The sequence below is a fragment of the Schistocerca serialis genome, chromosome 1, assembly GCF_023864345.2.
Source record: "Schistocerca serialis cubense isolate TAMUIC-IGC-003099 chromosome 1, iqSchSeri2.2, whole genome shotgun sequence".
In the NCBI taxonomy this organism is placed as follows: domain Eukaryota; kingdom Metazoa; phylum Arthropoda; class Insecta; order Orthoptera; family Acrididae; genus Schistocerca; species Schistocerca serialis.
Window position 1 is genome coordinate 264,801,112 of NC_064638.1, and position 17,505 is coordinate 264,818,616.

Consider the following 17,505-nt stretch of genomic DNA (forward strand, 5'->3'; position numbering starts at 1 on the left):
CTGACTTGAGACCTTTAGGAAATATATGGGACACGTTCGAAGAGCGGGTATAATGCTGACTTAAGCATCCCTGCAGTCTGTTGGAATTTCGCGATATTATTCTCAGTGAGTGGCTTAGCCTGCATGCGACGACCCCCACAAGCCTGAGGACTCAATTCCTAACCGAATCCAGGTGATTATCAAGTTTAGGAACTGAGTCTGAACTCAGTCTTGTACTTTGTCTTCTACATAGCAAAATAAGGACTACGTTCAGCAGAGTAAGTCTTGCTGCAGTGGTACTGATTTTCCCGAAATAAATTTATGTGTTGCGCTAATGTTTCCAGGGAGATTTGTCCCTCTTGCTGGTTCAGAGGCGTGTTCATGGCCTGCATTTATTCTGGCCCTATACCTTAATTTATGCTTGTTAGATATGTGGCACTTTCATGAGCTCCTCTAGCGAATACAAACAAGGCTGTGAAACATTTAGGTGAGTAATCCCTGAAATCGCGGTGGGCAGATGCAAAGAAGGCCCATTATCTCGCACGCTGTTACATTTAATAACAAACCACTCCTGTTTAATTGTAGCCTATCTGCTAACAAAAGTTTCCCCTTCTGGGAACAACTAGCCACTACCACCGTCTTGTCAAATGTAAAATGCAACAAGTGCTCCTCGACCAGATGAAAGAACAATTTCAGCTCGATCACCTCTTTATTACAACTCTTACCTCCTTTTGTCCCATTAACTATTTCACTGTGTAGGAATCCTGCTCCTCTGTTATTATCACATTCAAATAGACTGTGATTTTCCCCTCGGTAGCATTTTCGCAACTTTGCTCCCTCCATTTATACATACCTCCCCTTCTCTTATGCAGTTAATAATGGTCGTTGCGTTTTTATTCTTACAAATTTCTTCACTGTCCTCGACAGGATACAAACGAACGATGTAGCACTCGTAACGTGCTTGTTTCTCTGCTACTGGTTTGGAGACGGAAATGTAAATTTTCACTCCATCTACTCTCACCAATACTGTGGCTATCTTGAAATAAAAGATAAGTTTTTGTTCTCGGGTTCTGAATCCAACCCCAACTAAAGTTCCTACGACAATAAGTTTCCCCTAGCTGCCGTCTTACAGCCTGCTGCATACTCTCTTGTAGTTCTGATACTTTCCATCGTGCTTCCCAAACACTATTTTCTGTGGACTGCAACCATTTTTTCATTACTATTCCCCTACACAGGATTTCTACTTCGGTTTGTAGTTCCCTGATATTCTGATGAACTGCCTCTCCTCTGGCGTACCACCTTATTTCTCCAGTCACCTGTCGCAGTAGTCATGTGTTACTCAAATACGTCCTTCTCTAAGTGCCGATCACTCAGGGCTTTGTTCCGTTTTGCTCAATGCTTAACCTCTTCTGTGGTGTCTTTCACCCTCCGAAAGTCTTCCTCATCAGCAGTGCCAGATATTAATTCATAAATCGACCTCCAGCTTCGATCCAACCCCTCTTTCTTTTGGTATGTAGAATAACTTCCAGTGCCTGTGTCATTTCACTCCTCAGTTTCTCGTACGCTCCATGTATTCCCTCATACACCGTGGTACATCTTTCGAGTATCCCAGGCCTTTCAGTTCCCTTACGGAATTTTTTGATTGCTTCTTTCAATCTTCTCATATACCTACACATCGCCCATCACTCCATCCTCCTGCTTGGCGAACAGCACTCTCCTTTCCAGGTGTTGGAACCGTAGCGCTTTCATTCCGACGAAGATCAGTAGTCCCTCTATTGACAACATCATTTCGCCTCCTCTGCAACACACCTACGGGCAGGAATACCTATCACCTTTTTCCTCCTTAAATTCATTGCTTCTCCGCAGATACTTGTACTGATTACACTAAATCTACATGTAACCTTAAAAAATGTTAAAGGACTATTTCGTAGGCCGTAATCCATACTGGTTCCTCGTTACCGTTGCATTCACCACCTCTTGTTTATCTTCCGATAACTTTCTCCTCACTCTTCCTTTCTGGTTCGCATCTCTTATCCATGGAATAACTTACGGACTCTCTTGAAAAGGTTTCAGCCACCCTGCATGATAATTTTTGTTCTCATTGACAACTGAATCTTGAAATTTACTGTCGACGTAGCCTCTACCACTTGGTATGGCCCCTGATACTTTGTAAAAAACTTCTTTATCTTTCCCTCTGAAGTGTACAAAGTTGATAGCATCACCCACTGGCCAACATTGCAGTGTGGAATTCATGCTGTATTGCCCACTGGTTCTTTCTCTTTCTCTAGTGCTCGAGTATTTGCCCTCCATACTCTATTCCAAGTTTCCCTATTCACTCTGGCAAATTCCTTAACAGACCCTCCAATCTTCTATTTCTTCGTTTTCAATATATCGAACGGTGATGGCAATTTTCGGCCGCATACTACTTCATATGGCGATAATCCTGTATTCGTGAGCTACATTGAGTTGTAGACGGAGACGATGTACTTCAAATAGACATCCCAGTTGGAGTTAAGTACGTCAACATAATATCCAAGCGCCTTCCTGATTGTCCTATGCACTCTTTCGGTTCTTTCATTGGCTTCTGGACAGAGAGGACTCGTCCTTAACTTCTTCACATTCAATAACTGATACAATTCCTTGTATGTATCTGACATGAAGTTCGTTCTCTGGCCTTTTGCTATTGTTTCAGGCATTTCAAACTTCTATATGGAATTATTCACAAGTGAATGTGCTGCGGCTGCTACCTGCTGGTTTGGAATCGCGACCATTTCTACTATCTTGAAAAATGATGATTGTACTTACTTATTCCCTGCTGGTGTTTTACTGAATGGATCCTCAGAAATTCGAATGGTGCTAACACTTCAGGTAAACTCTGTAATCTTATTCTCGCTTGACACAAATCCGCTCTCTGTGCGCCCTGTATGAACATACGTCCGTCTGCCTAATCCTCCACCAATAACTTTCTGCTACTCTTCTGTTGATAGATCTGCAATCTTAACGATCCACTAGTAAGTGATCATGATCTTCTTGTAGCGCTCTACTCCTCTACTTCACTGGTACCACTACCAGTGGGTCCAACTTGCTTTTAGTGGCAACCCCTGCTGCATACAAAACTGCTGCTGCTTAAAACACTTCTTACATTCGTCACCCGCTTCCTGTACGGTTTGCCATTCCTTATCCTTATTACCCCCAATGTACAATGGAGAGTGAAAAAACTAGTATGGGCATGCGTACTCAAATACAGAGTTATGTAAACTGACGCCGGCCGTTGTGGCCGAGTGGTTCTAGGCGCCTCAGTCCGGAACCGCGCTGCTGCTACCGTCGCAGGATCGAATCCTGCTTCGGGCATGGATGTGTGTAATGTCCTTAGGTTACATAGATTTAAGAAGGGGACTAATGACCTCAGATGTTAAGTCCCATAGTGCTCAAAGCCATTTGAACCATCTGAAACAGGCAGAATACGGCGCTGCGTTCAGCAACGCCTATGTGAGACAATTATCTGGCGCATTTGTTAGATCAGTTACTGCTGCTACAATGACAGATTATCAAGACTTAAGTGAGTTTGAACTTGGTGTTAAAGGCGACGCACGAGCGATAGGACACAGCATCTCCGAGATAGCGATGAACTGGGGTTTTCTCATAAGATCATTTCACGAGTGTACCGTGAATATCAGGAATCAGGTAAAACATCAAATCTCCGAAACTGCTGCGGCTGGATAAACATCCTGCAATAATGGGACCAACGAAGACTAAAGAGAAACGACCAACGTGACAGAAGTGCAACCATTTCGCAAATTGCTGCAGATTTCAATGCTGGGATATCAACAAGTATCAGCGTGCGAACCTTTGAACGAAACATAATCAATGTGGGCTTTCGGAGCTGAAGGCCCATTCGTGTACCCTTGAAGACTGCACGACACAAAGCTTTACACCTCGCATGGACCCGTCAACACCGACATTGGACTGTTGATGAGTGGAAACATGTTGCCTGGTAAGACGAGTCTCATTTCGCATTGTATCAAGCGGATGGACGTGTACGGGTATGGAGACAACCTCATGAATCCATGGAATCTGCATGTCATCAGGGGACTGTTCAAGCTGGTGGAGGCTCTGTAATGGTGTGGGGAGTGTGCAGCTGGAGTGATATGGGATCCCTGACACGTTTAGATACGACTCTGACAGGTGATACGTAGGTAAGCATCCTGTCTGAAACCTGCATGCATTAATGTCCATTGTGCATTCCGACGGACTTGAGCAATTCCAGCAGGACAATGCGACACCCCACACTTCCTGAATTGCTGTAGAGTGACTCCGGGGACACTCTTCTGAGTTTAAAAACTTTCGCTGCCCACCAGACTCCCCAGGCATGAACATTATTGAGCATACCTGGGATGCCTTGCGACGTGCTGTTCAGAAGTGATCTCCACCCCGTCGTACTCTTACGGATTTATGGCCAACCTTGCAGGTTCATGCTGTCAGTTCCCTCAAGCACTACTTCAGACATTAATCGAGCCCACGCCACGAAGTGTTGAGGCATTCTCCGTCTCCCGGGGGCCCTACACAATATTCGGCAGGTATACCAATTTCTTTGGCTCTTCAGTGCATAATACTGCTATTTTTCTATTTATGTTATTCGCATTTCCGTGCTTTTTCCCATGTTTATGCGTGACTTAGAAATCAAATTAGCTTACTCTTTTGCCCACCGTGTCAACCTAACCTTCAACATGAGCAACCATTTTAATACCGCATGATCTATTAATATTCTAAACTTTTTTCCATACAGATAACATTTGAAACACTTGATTCCATAAATAAGACTTCACATCTCGTCCTCCATTGTGGAATAATTTCTTTCTGCAGCGTTCAGTTGCCCTGAAGCTTAAGCTACTGGATGTTCTATGCCTTCTACGTCTTCCGACAACACGCAGCCAAGTGCATTGTTTGATGCATCGCATGATAAAACAAATTCTCCGTTGAAACATGGAAATACAAATATTGGACTCGATGTTAAAGCTTCTTTTAGCTCCTCAAAAGCACACTGAGTCCCTTTTTAACAGCTGTGTCAATGGTCTGCAAATATCTGCAAATCTTCTAATGAACTGGTGGTTCACGACTTCGGAGCGATTGGAACTCCGTTATAGATTCTGGTACACGAAATTCACATACAGCTCTAACTGATGTTGGGTCGGTCTTAATCTCATCTTTACTTACGGCATTAGCTTGGTATGCTACCTCTTCCATCGCAAAATTACACTTTTCTGTATTCAGTGTTAACTTCACTGCTTTTAACCTTAGGAATACTTCCTTCATCGCTGCATATGCTGTTACACACCACTCCTGAAAACTATTATGTCGTCGAGATACACTAAACATTGCCGAGGTTTAAATACTCTGGTACGTTGCAGGTGCTTTTTTTTTAATCCGAAAGGAATTGTTCTGAATTGGTAGTGTGTGCAGTGTGCCAAAAACTCTGTTTTGTATAGATCCTGCAGTGCAACATCTGTTTGATGATAACCACTCTTCAAATCCACTGTTGAAAATTATTTGCATTTCTCTAAACGATCCAAGGTTTCTGGGATGTTTGGCACAGGGTAGGCATCCGTTATGGTTTTCGCATCTCTACTGGCGATCAACAAATGCTCCCCTGTATCCAAATATACCCTGAAACCCTTGTTTCCTACTATTCGTCTTATCGCACTTTCCACCTTTGCATTCAATTTAGCATCCGGTATTAGTGAGAATAACTGTAAGTTGGCCTGGGGTTTCCGTTGGCATTTAAGAACTTATTTTTCCCTGGTCCTCTACTTCTAAATCGGTTACTTCCGCTTAGTTTATTGACATCACATTCACATCACACACTGCATCCTTACATGCCCAATTGATGCACACATGAAATATTTTATATTAGCTGTAAACACTGTCCGTTTACCCTGCATGCCAGTCGACAAATCGATGTCCTGACACTTTATACCTAACCGCACAGGTGTGTGCAAATTCGTCGGACCCCCTGTCCACACACATTTTGACATTACTGCATGCAATCCTTTAAAAAAAGTATTGAGCTCCATCTTTCAGCTTCTTGCAAAATAATTTTATTAACTGCAGCATCCTGTCTTTATTCATAGGTAAATCCACTAATTTTCCTTATTATGCCTGCAAACTGTCCCACAGTTTCCGTATTTATTTTAGTTGTTACCGCTAATTGTTCCCTATGGTGTCTGGCACTATTTAGATTCACGTACCTCTGAATTAATCCTTGCTTAAATTCTTCGATTGTTGTCGGTCCTCTAAGAGCGTCTGTATACCCTACATCAGTTGTAGCTTTTCCTGTTAGTCTCAGTTTTGGAATACTCATTAATTCCTAATCAGACCAACCTTCCATCTCAGCCAGATGAACATCCTCGATTGCCTTCCCAGAAAAAGGAGCAATTAAACTTGTGACTGACAAATCTACAACTGCGTTGCTACCAACCTACGGAGTTCTGTATTATCCAATGTTACTTGTACTACCTTTTCCAACTATATTCATACTGCTTCTTGTTCTGATAAACCTTGCATCTCTGGTTCTGTAGAAGCTTTGTCCTTGACATCATTCATCTTGAGAACTAACATTCACAAGACAAGAAGACAAAAACATAATGCTTACTTACTTATTCTTACTCTCTTGGCGCCACAAACCGCAATCGGCTTTTGGCCTCGTCAAGTAGCCTCTTCCACACTATTCTGTCTTCGGCATCTTCGTTCCTGTTCCCACTACCTGGAGATCCTGGTAACCTGGTATCTCCATCTCATTTTCGGTCTGCCTAGAGGTCGTCGTCCTTCCGGTTTATTCTCTGAGACTTCATTCAGTAAAGATCCCTGTTCTCTTCTATATACGTGGCCGGCCCATCTTGGTCTTCTTGTCTTGGTTTCTGCAACTACATGTGGTTCATTGTATAGCTCCATGAGCTCCCTGTTCTTTCTTCTTCGCCATTTTCCTCCCTCATAGATCGGTCCAAATATCCTTCCCAGGATTTTATTTTCAAAAACTTTTTTCTTTCTCTCCGTGTATTCATCTATTCTCTATATATCTGCCCCAAATAGATTACGGTTTCGTATATTCTTACTTTGGTCCCCCTTGAAAAAAATTTAGATGACATTAGTTTGCTGAGTGTGTGTGTGTGTGCTGTGCTACTCTGGATGCAGCTTTGATCCTCGCCTCTATTTCTTACTTCTCATCGTTTTTATTGTTTACTACTACCCCGATAAATTTAGACTTATCTGTTTCTTCAAAAAGGTATTTATCGATCTGCAGAAATCTTCATGTCTCTGACAAGACCCCACCTAGCAACAAAAAATCAACGTCATATTATGACCCCCGCTGTCCCAAGCAACTTTTGTCCCACAAACTTTTCAGCTCCCATCATACATTTGGAGTTATTCTTGGTGGCGATAGTTAGTGACTCACTCTGTATATATCTGTAAAACTGTCGTGTTTTTCTGCTGAACATGCCTCTCCAAAACTACTGTACGAATTTTCGTGGGGTTTTCACAGGTAATTTAAGCGTAGCTTGGGGCCCCAAATAGGTTTTATTTCATCAAAATCGGATCGCAAGAAAAGGATATTGTAGTTTAGTTTTATCCATACTCCTAATAATATTATAAATACTAAAGTAACTCTGTTACTTTTACGCGTTCAATCCGCTGAACCAGTTTTTATGAAATTTGATATGTAAATAACTTGAAACCTGAGGAAGATTATAGGCTACTTCAGAAAATAGTTCTTGTTTTGAGGAATATTACGCGAATTAGGGTAAAATATTTATTCTTTGGGAAAGCTATTCTTTATTTGACTTTTGATCTTTATCGTATTTCTGAGAACGCTTTTATTGATTCAGATGTGCTTCCTGATGCGATACATAGTAATGAATACAATGTTTATACAATCTTCAACGTATTTAATCCATACTTCGACACTATTTGTTGCATAATGTACACACTGTATAATGTACAGCCAGTTCAGTAGCAGAATGCATACGTGTGCACTCCTGAAGATGTCCCTCTGTATGCACTGCTCGGCTACGACGCTACACATTCACTATGTGATCAAAAGTATCCGGACACCCCAAAAACAAACGTTTTTCGTATTAGGTGCAATGTGCTGCTACCTACTACCAGGTGCTCCATATCAGCGGCATCAGTAGTCATTAGAAATCGTGAGAGAGCAGAACGGGGAGCTCCGCGCAACTCACGGATTTCGGACGTGGTGAGGTGATTGGGTGTCACTTGTGTCATGTGTCTGTACGCGAAATTTCCACACTCCCAAACATCCCTAGGTCCACTGTTTCCGATGTGATAGTGAAGTGGAAACGTGAAGGGAGAAGTACATTACAAAAGCGTATAGGTCGACCTCGTCTATTGACTGACAGAAACCGCCGACAGTTGACGAGTGTCGTACTTTGTAATAGGGAGACATCTATCGAGACCATCACACAGGAATTGCAAACTGCTTGAGGATCCATTGTAAGCACTATGACAGTTAGGCGGGAATTCATGGTCGAGCAGCTGCTCATAAGCCACATATCACGCCGGTAAATGCCAAACAATACCTCGCTTCGTGTAATGAGCGTAAAGATTGGATGATCGAACAGTGGAGTGACGAACCACGGTGCACAATGTGGCGATCCGATGGCGGGGTGTGAGTAAGGCGAATGCCCGGTGAACGTCATCTGCCAGCGTGTGTATTGGCAACAGTAAAATTCGGTGGCGGTGGTGTTACGGTGTGGTCGTGTTTATCATGTAGAAGGCTTCCACCCATTGTTGTCTTGCCTGACACTATCACAGTACAGGATTACATTAATTTTTGAAGCACCTTCTTGCTTCCTACTGTTGAAGAGCAATTCGAGGATGGCGACTGCATCTTTCAGCACGATCGAGCACCTTTTCATAATGCACGGCCTGTGGCGGAGTCGTTACACGACAATAACATACCTGCAACCGCCTGGCTGCATAGAGTCCTGACCTGAATCCTACAGAACATCTTTGGGATGTTTTGGAACACCGAATTCGTGCCAGGCCTCACCGACCGATCTCTCCTCAGTGCAGCAGTCCGTTAAGAATGGGCTGCCATTCCCCAAGAAACCTTCCAGCACCTGATCGAACGTATGGCTGCGATAGTGGACGCTGTCATCAAGGCTAAGGGTGGGCCAACACCATACTGAATTCCAGCATTACAGATGGAGGGCGCCACGAACTTGTAAGCCATTTTCACCCAGGTGTCCGTATACTTTTGATCACATAGTGTATACTATGCTTACCTGAACAGGCAGACGCACGAGGGCAGCTGATGTTATTGCACTTACAGTAGCATACTTACTCACTCATCTTAGCTTTCTGAATGCGAGCACAGCTGTCGATAATAGCTAGTACACAATAAGAAAGGTAGTAGCTGGGTGACCGCTCCAACTTTCTAATTTTGCACGTGTGCCACACTCTACAGACGCAGTCGATCTGAAGGCTTCCAATTTCGCTAGTGCTGAAGAGCATCCTCTGTGTCCAAAGAAGCAGACATACGAAGAAAGTCCCTACTGATAGGTGACTACAGTTATGTGTACTATATCTTACAGTTGGGGAAGCAGAAGTGCACTCAGGGACATCTGTGGCAGTGGCTGGGAGGTTCTCTCTCCTGGTCTAGTGCCCGCTTATGGCGCGCTGCAATTCGATTCACTCGGACAGGGCAGAGAGGACACAAATGTACCGTGAGGGACTGGGAAACCGATTCCTGGGCGCCGTCCGCCCTTAAAGGGCTTAGTGGCGCCCACTCCGGTGCTCCCTGTCCAACTGCCTTCGCGGTGAGGAGGCCGAAAGAAAATTCCCGCCCGTTTCCTACTTCCACAATCGGACTACATGCATACTAATGAAGTATGGAGAGTTTTGCTGGTGTAATGCAGCTTCGAAGAATCAGGCAAATGCAAACAGCAATTTTGTAAGGCGTGGGAAACATTTCTGATGTTTCGCGCCTGAACAGAAACTCTACGTTGTAACGCGGTGGTGATGTGGTTCGTACGTTATATGATGATTATTGGGGACTCACAAAACAATGGCCGTCGTCTCGCTCGGCTCTTCGTGCGTATACTCGTTTACAGGGATAACGCGAAACCTACCGACAAAATGACGGTGATTCTTCAGGGATATTAACTTGTTTTTATTAGACCGCTTTTTTCTCTGTTGGTTCGATACAAATTTTGCAATTCATTTTAAACTAACTTCTCTATGAGCTAGAGGCTTGAAGGTTTCAACGCAGTTCGGAACTGGTCTGATGTGTGGCGGATGGTACTTTGTTTACCACTATTATTTCCCAATGAGTTTGAGGCTTGAAACATGCAACATAACTCAGAACTCGATGACAATGGAATGTTAACCCACTTTCGTGTCTAGTGTGTGGTGGAAGGTACTTTTTGCACCACTGCTATTTCTCCCTTTTCCTGCCCCACTTATAAATATTTCGTGGTAAGAACGGTTGCTAGTACATTACAGTGTGAGCTCGGTTCGTTCTAATTTTTACCTTGAAAGTTTTTCCGTGAGATAACCATAGGAGGAAGTGAAGTATTGGTTGACTCAGGTGAAGAGAAACTGAAATAAATCCATGAACTGGCAAAATTTTTTATTGTAATCTCATCAAAATGTTTGAAATCAGTTTAATACTTCGGCACACACAGGATTAAACAGCAGAAAATAATTATTTAAATAAAAAGCTTTTTAATATAACGCATTTTCAGAACAGAGTATAAAATAACTTTTCCTAGCCCCATATGGATTCATATTTCCACACAGATAGTCCTGAAAATTTGTGCTTGGGTATTTTCAATTTCTTTGAAAATACTTGTATAATTTGAAACCAAAACATTGGGGTGCATTTAATACATAACATGCATGAGTAGGTCACTTTCTTACTACACTCCTGGAAATTGAAATAAGAACACCGTGAATTCATTGTCCCAGGAAGGGGAAACTTTATTGACACATTCCTGGGGTCAGATACATCACATGATCACACTGACAGAACCACAGGCACATAGACACAGGCAACAGAGCATGCACAATGTCGGCACTAGTACAGTGTATATCCACCTTTAGCAGCAATGCAGGCTGCTATTCTCCCATGGAGACGATCGTAGAGATGCTGGATGTAGTCCTGTGGAACGGCTTGCCATGCCATTTCCACCTGGCGCCTCAGTTGGACCAGCGTTCGTGCTGGACGTGCAGACCGCGTGAGACGACGCTTCATCCAGTCCCAAACATGCTCAATGGGGGACAGATCCGGAGATCTTGCTGACCAGGGTAGTTGACTTACACCTTCTAGAGGACGTTGGATGGCACGGGATACATGCGGACGTGCATTGTCCTGTTGGAACAGCAAGTTCCCTTGCCGGTCTAGGAATGGTAGAACGATGGGTTCGATGACGGTTTGGATGTACCGTGCACTATTCAGTGTCCCCTCGACGATCAGCAGTGGTGTACGGCCAGTGTAGGAGATCGCTCCCCACACCATGATGCCGGGTGTTGGCCCTGTGTGCCTCGGTCGTATGCAGTCCTGATTGTGGCGCTCACCTGCACGGCACCAAACACGCATACGACCATCTTTGGCACCAAGGCAGAAGCGACTCTCATCGCTGAAGACGACACGTCTCCATTCGTCCCTCCATTCACGCCTGTCGCGACACCACTGGAGGCGGGCTGCACGATGTTGGGGCGTGAGCGGAAGACGGCCTAACGGTGTGCGGGACAGTAGCCCAGCTTCATGGAGACGGTTGCGAATGGTCCTCGCCGATACCCCAGGAGCAACAGTGTCCCTAATTTGCTGGGAAGTGGCGGTGCGGTCCCCTACGGCACTGTGTAGGATCCTACGGTCTTGGCGTGCATCCGTGCGTCGCTGCGGTCCGGTCCCAGGTCGACGGGCACGTGCACCTTCCGCCGACCACTGGCGACAACATCGATGTACTGTGGAGACCTCACGCCCCACGTGTTGAGCAATTCGGCGGTACGTCCACCCGGCCTCCCGCATGCCCACTATACGCCCTCGCTCAAAGTCCGTCAACTGCACATACGGTTCACGTCCACGCTGTCGCGGCATGCTACCAGTGTTAAAGACTGCGATGGAGCTCCGTATGCCACGGCAAACTGGCTGACACTGACGGCGGCGGTGCACAAATGCTGCGCAGCTAGCGCCATTCGACGGCCAACACCGCGGTTCCTGGTGTGTCCGCTGTGCCGTGCGTGTGATCATTGCTTGTACAGCCCTCTCGCAGTGTCCGGAGCAAGTATGGTGGGTCTGACACACCGGTGTCAATGTGTTCTTTTTTCCATTTCCAGGAGTGTATAATCCATTGAATGCGTCCTACGTTTTTCCCTTTAAATTCTACAAATATATTCTTAGCTATCAAAACTTCACAAGAACAAGTTTTCAGCTGTGTATGTTTGGGGTTATGAATTTGTGTTTTGTCTGTGGATCTCCGATTCACTTTGCATAAGGTCTCTGTAATTTCGCTTTAGAGTCTCGATGGTCAAACCGCGTCAAGCCTGTTGGTACTCGAAGATTTGAGGATAGAAACCACTTTTTCTTTCTCAGAAGATGTGCATCACATCCATAAAATTTCATACAGTTCGATATAAGGCTCATAATTACCGAATTACCTCTTTCGGTAGATGAACTGCTCTGCGCAGCAGTTCATGTGTGTAGCTGAGAAACGTGTTACGGACACATAATGTATTGCTGTAATACGTGTCTTAATTTATCACATTCATTGCCGTGTGTCTTGACTTCAAGTTACTATTTGATACGTTTTTGCTTGGAATCCGGTGAACGAAATACTAACTTAAGGAATATCGAATTCTGAAGTAACAGAACCCAGTACGTTGTCTTGGACGGCATGTTCATCAGAGACAAGGTCGTCGTTAGAATTGTCGCAAGAAAGCGAAATAAGGCTGCTCTTTTCCTCTATATACCACGAACGGTCTGGTGGATAGGGTGAACAGCATTGTGCGAATATTTGCTGACGACGCTGTAGTTTACGGAAAAGTGTCGTCTTTGAGTGACTGTTTGTGGATACAGGTTGACAGAATTTCTCTTTGGTGTGATGAATGACCTTAAATGTATAAAGATATGAGTTAAACAGATGAGTAAGAAGAACAACCCCATAATCTTCGAATATAACATTAGTTGCGTGCTGCTTCACACAGTCAAGTCGATTAAATATCTAGGCGTAACGTTGCAAAGGTAGATGAAATGGAACGAGCGCATAAGGTCGGTTGTATGGAAGGTGAATAGTCGCCTTAGGTTTATTGGGAAAAATTTGAGTAGCTATATCTCATATGTAAAGGAGACCGCATATAGCATACTTGTGCGACCCTTTCTCGAGTACTGTTCGAGTGTTTGGTGCCCACACCAGATTGGATTAAAGGAAGACATCGTATCAATTCAGAAACGTGCTACTAGTTTTGTCACGGGTAGATTTGATTAACATGTGGTTACCTGGAGGGAAGGCGACATTCTTTTCGCGAAAATAACTGAGAAGCTTTAGAGAACAGACATTTGCGGCTGACTGCACAACTATTCTACTGCCACCATCTTATATGTCACGCCAGTATCGAGAATACAATGTAAGAGAAATCAGGGCTCGTACGGAAGCGTTTAGATGGTGGTTTTCCTCTCACTTCATTTGCGAGTGGAACGGGAAAGAGAACGAGTAGCAGTGGTAGAAGGTAATCGCCACCGTGCACCTTATGGTGGCTTGCGGAGTATGTATGTAGATGTTAAATCAGCACGTTGTTATTTAACAGGAAGAATTTCAATTCATTGTTATTTATTTCATTTATTTGTCGTACTCCACTTTTTTGACGACAACAATGGTCCGGTAATATATGTGAATTTGATGATAGTTTATTTTTATGCATGTTGACTACTTTGTTGTTTGGCCTCTTTTTCCGCAGTTACACATATACAAGTTGTGTTGGTTAATTGCCGCCTTTAGCAACAGTGATAAAAGTCTTATTAAGACCAGCCGTGTTACACTTTATTTTAAAGCATAATCAGTGCTCCGGTTTTTTTGTTGTTTATTTAATTCTTCTTCATCTTTCGCGTTTATGTATTGAGTATTTGCATTTGCACACGGCCGTTTCACTGCACTTAACACATTTACCTTTCTGTGCACTGTTGTCTGATAATTTTAAAATGCATAAAAGTGGAAATGTGTTAAGATCCAGTGAAAGTGCTGTGTACCCATTAACGTGGAAGACGCAGAAAATTGAAATAAACAACAAAAAACCGGGCCACTGAAGGTGCTTTAAAATAAAGCGAAAGGCGTCTGGTCTTGATAAGACTTTTGTTACATTTGCTAAAGATGGCAACTTCTATTTATTGTTTCTCTTAATTTTTTTCTGTTCTGGATATTGAATTAAATTTGCAGTGTGTATAATGCTATTTTTCCCTATTTCTGTTTCTTGTTACTATTATTCTCAAAGATTTAGATGACTTCCTATACTCTACATATACTTTTCCTATGGTATCTTTCCCCTCCCTCAGTCGGATTTTCCTTTACTACGACAGAAGAAGAGGCGTAAGTTTTCGTTATTTCAAATTATCTTGACTACTATTACGGTTATCTTTACACTTAGTGTTATTAAGATTGTTACAACAGCATATATTACCACTAGTACTACTACTACTTCAAACAACACAACAAATACAACTGAATTTTATTCAGTATCTACTATGTTACTCAAAATTATGTTGCTGAAACTAACAGTACTACTTCTACTACGACGATGTAATATTAGGATTCCTGACCGTCGGAGGAAAGTTGAATGATATATGATCTTGAGCAGCTTCTCCATTTCTCCTTACTATAGTCTGAAATGGTCGCAGATACACATACACAATTTATTAATATCGGAATATGACAAGTTCCTCTCTCTGTTCCATTCCAGATCGGCCACCCCATCGAGTCCAAAAATATTTTACTACTCCAGAGACAGCATGACGACAGATCAGAAAACATCATTTTTATTTGTCTGTCTTCTCGATCTTCTTAGGTACGCTGGTCATAATCTCTCTTTATTCTTTACGTTACCAGGCCAAGCGTTCGTAGAGCTTGGTTCTCGGTCACTGGTGTCGTATAAGGTCTTACACATCTCTTCTGTGGTGTGTGTTCTGCTACAGCATCAGCTACGAGATTCAAGGTATCGATGTCCTCTTTTACTCTAATTATGTTGCATAGTGTTTTACCTCTTACAGCCTGCCTAGCTGTCCTTGCTGTATCTTCAACTAGAGGACATTCCCATAGGACATGATGTGGTGCGCTGCTTCACCCACAGTGGTTGCCCTCATTCCAGTTCTATTTAGATATGTACGATATGGCCCAATTCCGGAAAGGTAGTGGACCAGTCCTCTACTTGACTCAGAATGTTTTGTATGAATCCGTCCGTTTACTTTAGATGTGGTGCTGAAGGCTCCACTCCATCTTAGCAGGATTACTCAGTGTACTGCTCTCACTATAGCGTGACCAGTCGCAAACTGTGCGCCAAAACACTGGCACCATAGCACACAGTTCCATTTGACATATACTCGTGGTACAGCGTAATTACATTGAGGGAGAAACGAAATCTCCTTTGTCCCATATTAAGAATTTTATTCATTACACAGCTTCATTTCCTTGCCACTAATTCTATGTAGGCATTAAATGTCAAGCGTTCATAGAACTCTCGTTTGTCGATCCGTACGTTAATTTATTCATTAGCCTACTGACTGATCTTTGTGGTTCTAGATGAAATTACCTGGAAAAAGCAGCAATCAACTCGTCAGTCTTTGATTCTCTTCAGGCAGGATTAAAAGAATAGATAAAGAAGAGTGACTTTCACCGCGAATTAGATTCGCAAAGGCGAGAGTGGCAAGGGGACGCTGATCAGCTCCGGTAGCAGATGGTACACGCGTGACACCGTGCACGACGGATGAATAACTACTGATGTTATTAAAACGTGGTTTCCATGATGAGTGAAGGATTATATCTCTTCCTGTGACGTTTACCTCACAAAACGACGAAGACGGGACAGATAGGCCCACCAATAGTTGTTACTCGTCTACATCATACGCAAAAAGTGTTAAATGGTGAAAATGACAGTGGCAACTGACGTAGCCCCTTGCTCTTCAAAGTGGCGTGTGGAATATAAATGTACTTTAACATTGTTCTGCTTACAATCACCGAATTCACATATTAGAAGCTGTCATTTTCGCCAAGTAAGAGTTATGAAATATAGAATTCCTAGTCAGATAACATTTGTGCCGCCCAGATAGCCACGCGCGTTAGCACGCTTCTTTCGGGATTCAGGGAGACACGGCGGCCTAGCACCGAATCCGCCGGGTGAATTGATTTGCCTGTCAGCCTGGATGTGATATTTGCATCTGGCTAGATGTATACGGGGCTGGTACCCTCGTCTAGTCACAGTTCCACGATTCTCAGACATTTAGAAAACGTTCGTATACTTTCGGTTGCGATAACAGTAGACACAGACACACAGGTAGTGTAGCTGCAGCCGTCGAGCCGAGAGGACGCGCAGCACTGTAGCTGCGGCACTTGTGTGATAAACCGTAAATTAATTTAGTCTTTGTTTCTTTGTTCACTTGCTTCTGCAAAGACTTGAACTATACGTGTGTATTTTATTGTATAGACTAGGGGTCAGAAAATTAGTCGTAGTTTTTGTTGTTGCATAAGTCTTGTGAATATCCTTGTGTAGGGCGGCCTCCTAGTGTATATTTTCCGTGTAGAGAAATTTATTTCTCTTTAATAGCTTGCGGTCTCAGAGTACAGTGAGCAATCTACACACCAACTTTTAGTGTTGCTTTATTCTCCTTTGGTATATTTTCAAACTCAGTAGAGCGATTTGAGACCTTTTATCTACTTTATACACAGTACGATATGGCTAGGGACTGTGCTTGTTGTGAGCGGACACAAGGAGAGTTGGCTGCCGTCCGTAAACAGCTGGAAGCTGCGTTGGCTACAGCCGAAAGCTTCTAGCTAATGGTCGAAGTTGCGGTGACGTCGGGGCGCCTGTGATGAGACCTGTACACCTTTGGTGCCACTGGAATCCTCTGGTGACACAGATCTCGCTGCGGCTTCCGATACGCAACATTTGGCCGACTCGTCCTCACTCCAGAGTGGGTGGCAGACAGTGGTGGGTTCGCGTGTCACTGGGCGGAAGGCGAAAGATGGAGCAGGCCCTGCGTCTTAGCAACAGATACGAGGTGCTTCTCGGTGTTGATGATAACTCTGAGCCAGCACAGGATGCCTCTCCTGTTGGGCCAGCGGTCGGACAAGCACAGAGGGTGGGTATGCTAGTCATTGGGAGCTCCAATGTTAGGCGGGTCATGGAGCTCCTCCGGGAGATACTAGACAAGGCGGGAAAGAATTACAGTCTGCATTCGGTATGTTTGACGGGAGGTCTCATCCCTGATGTGGAGGAGGCCCTGCCGGCGGCTATCGAGCGTACTGC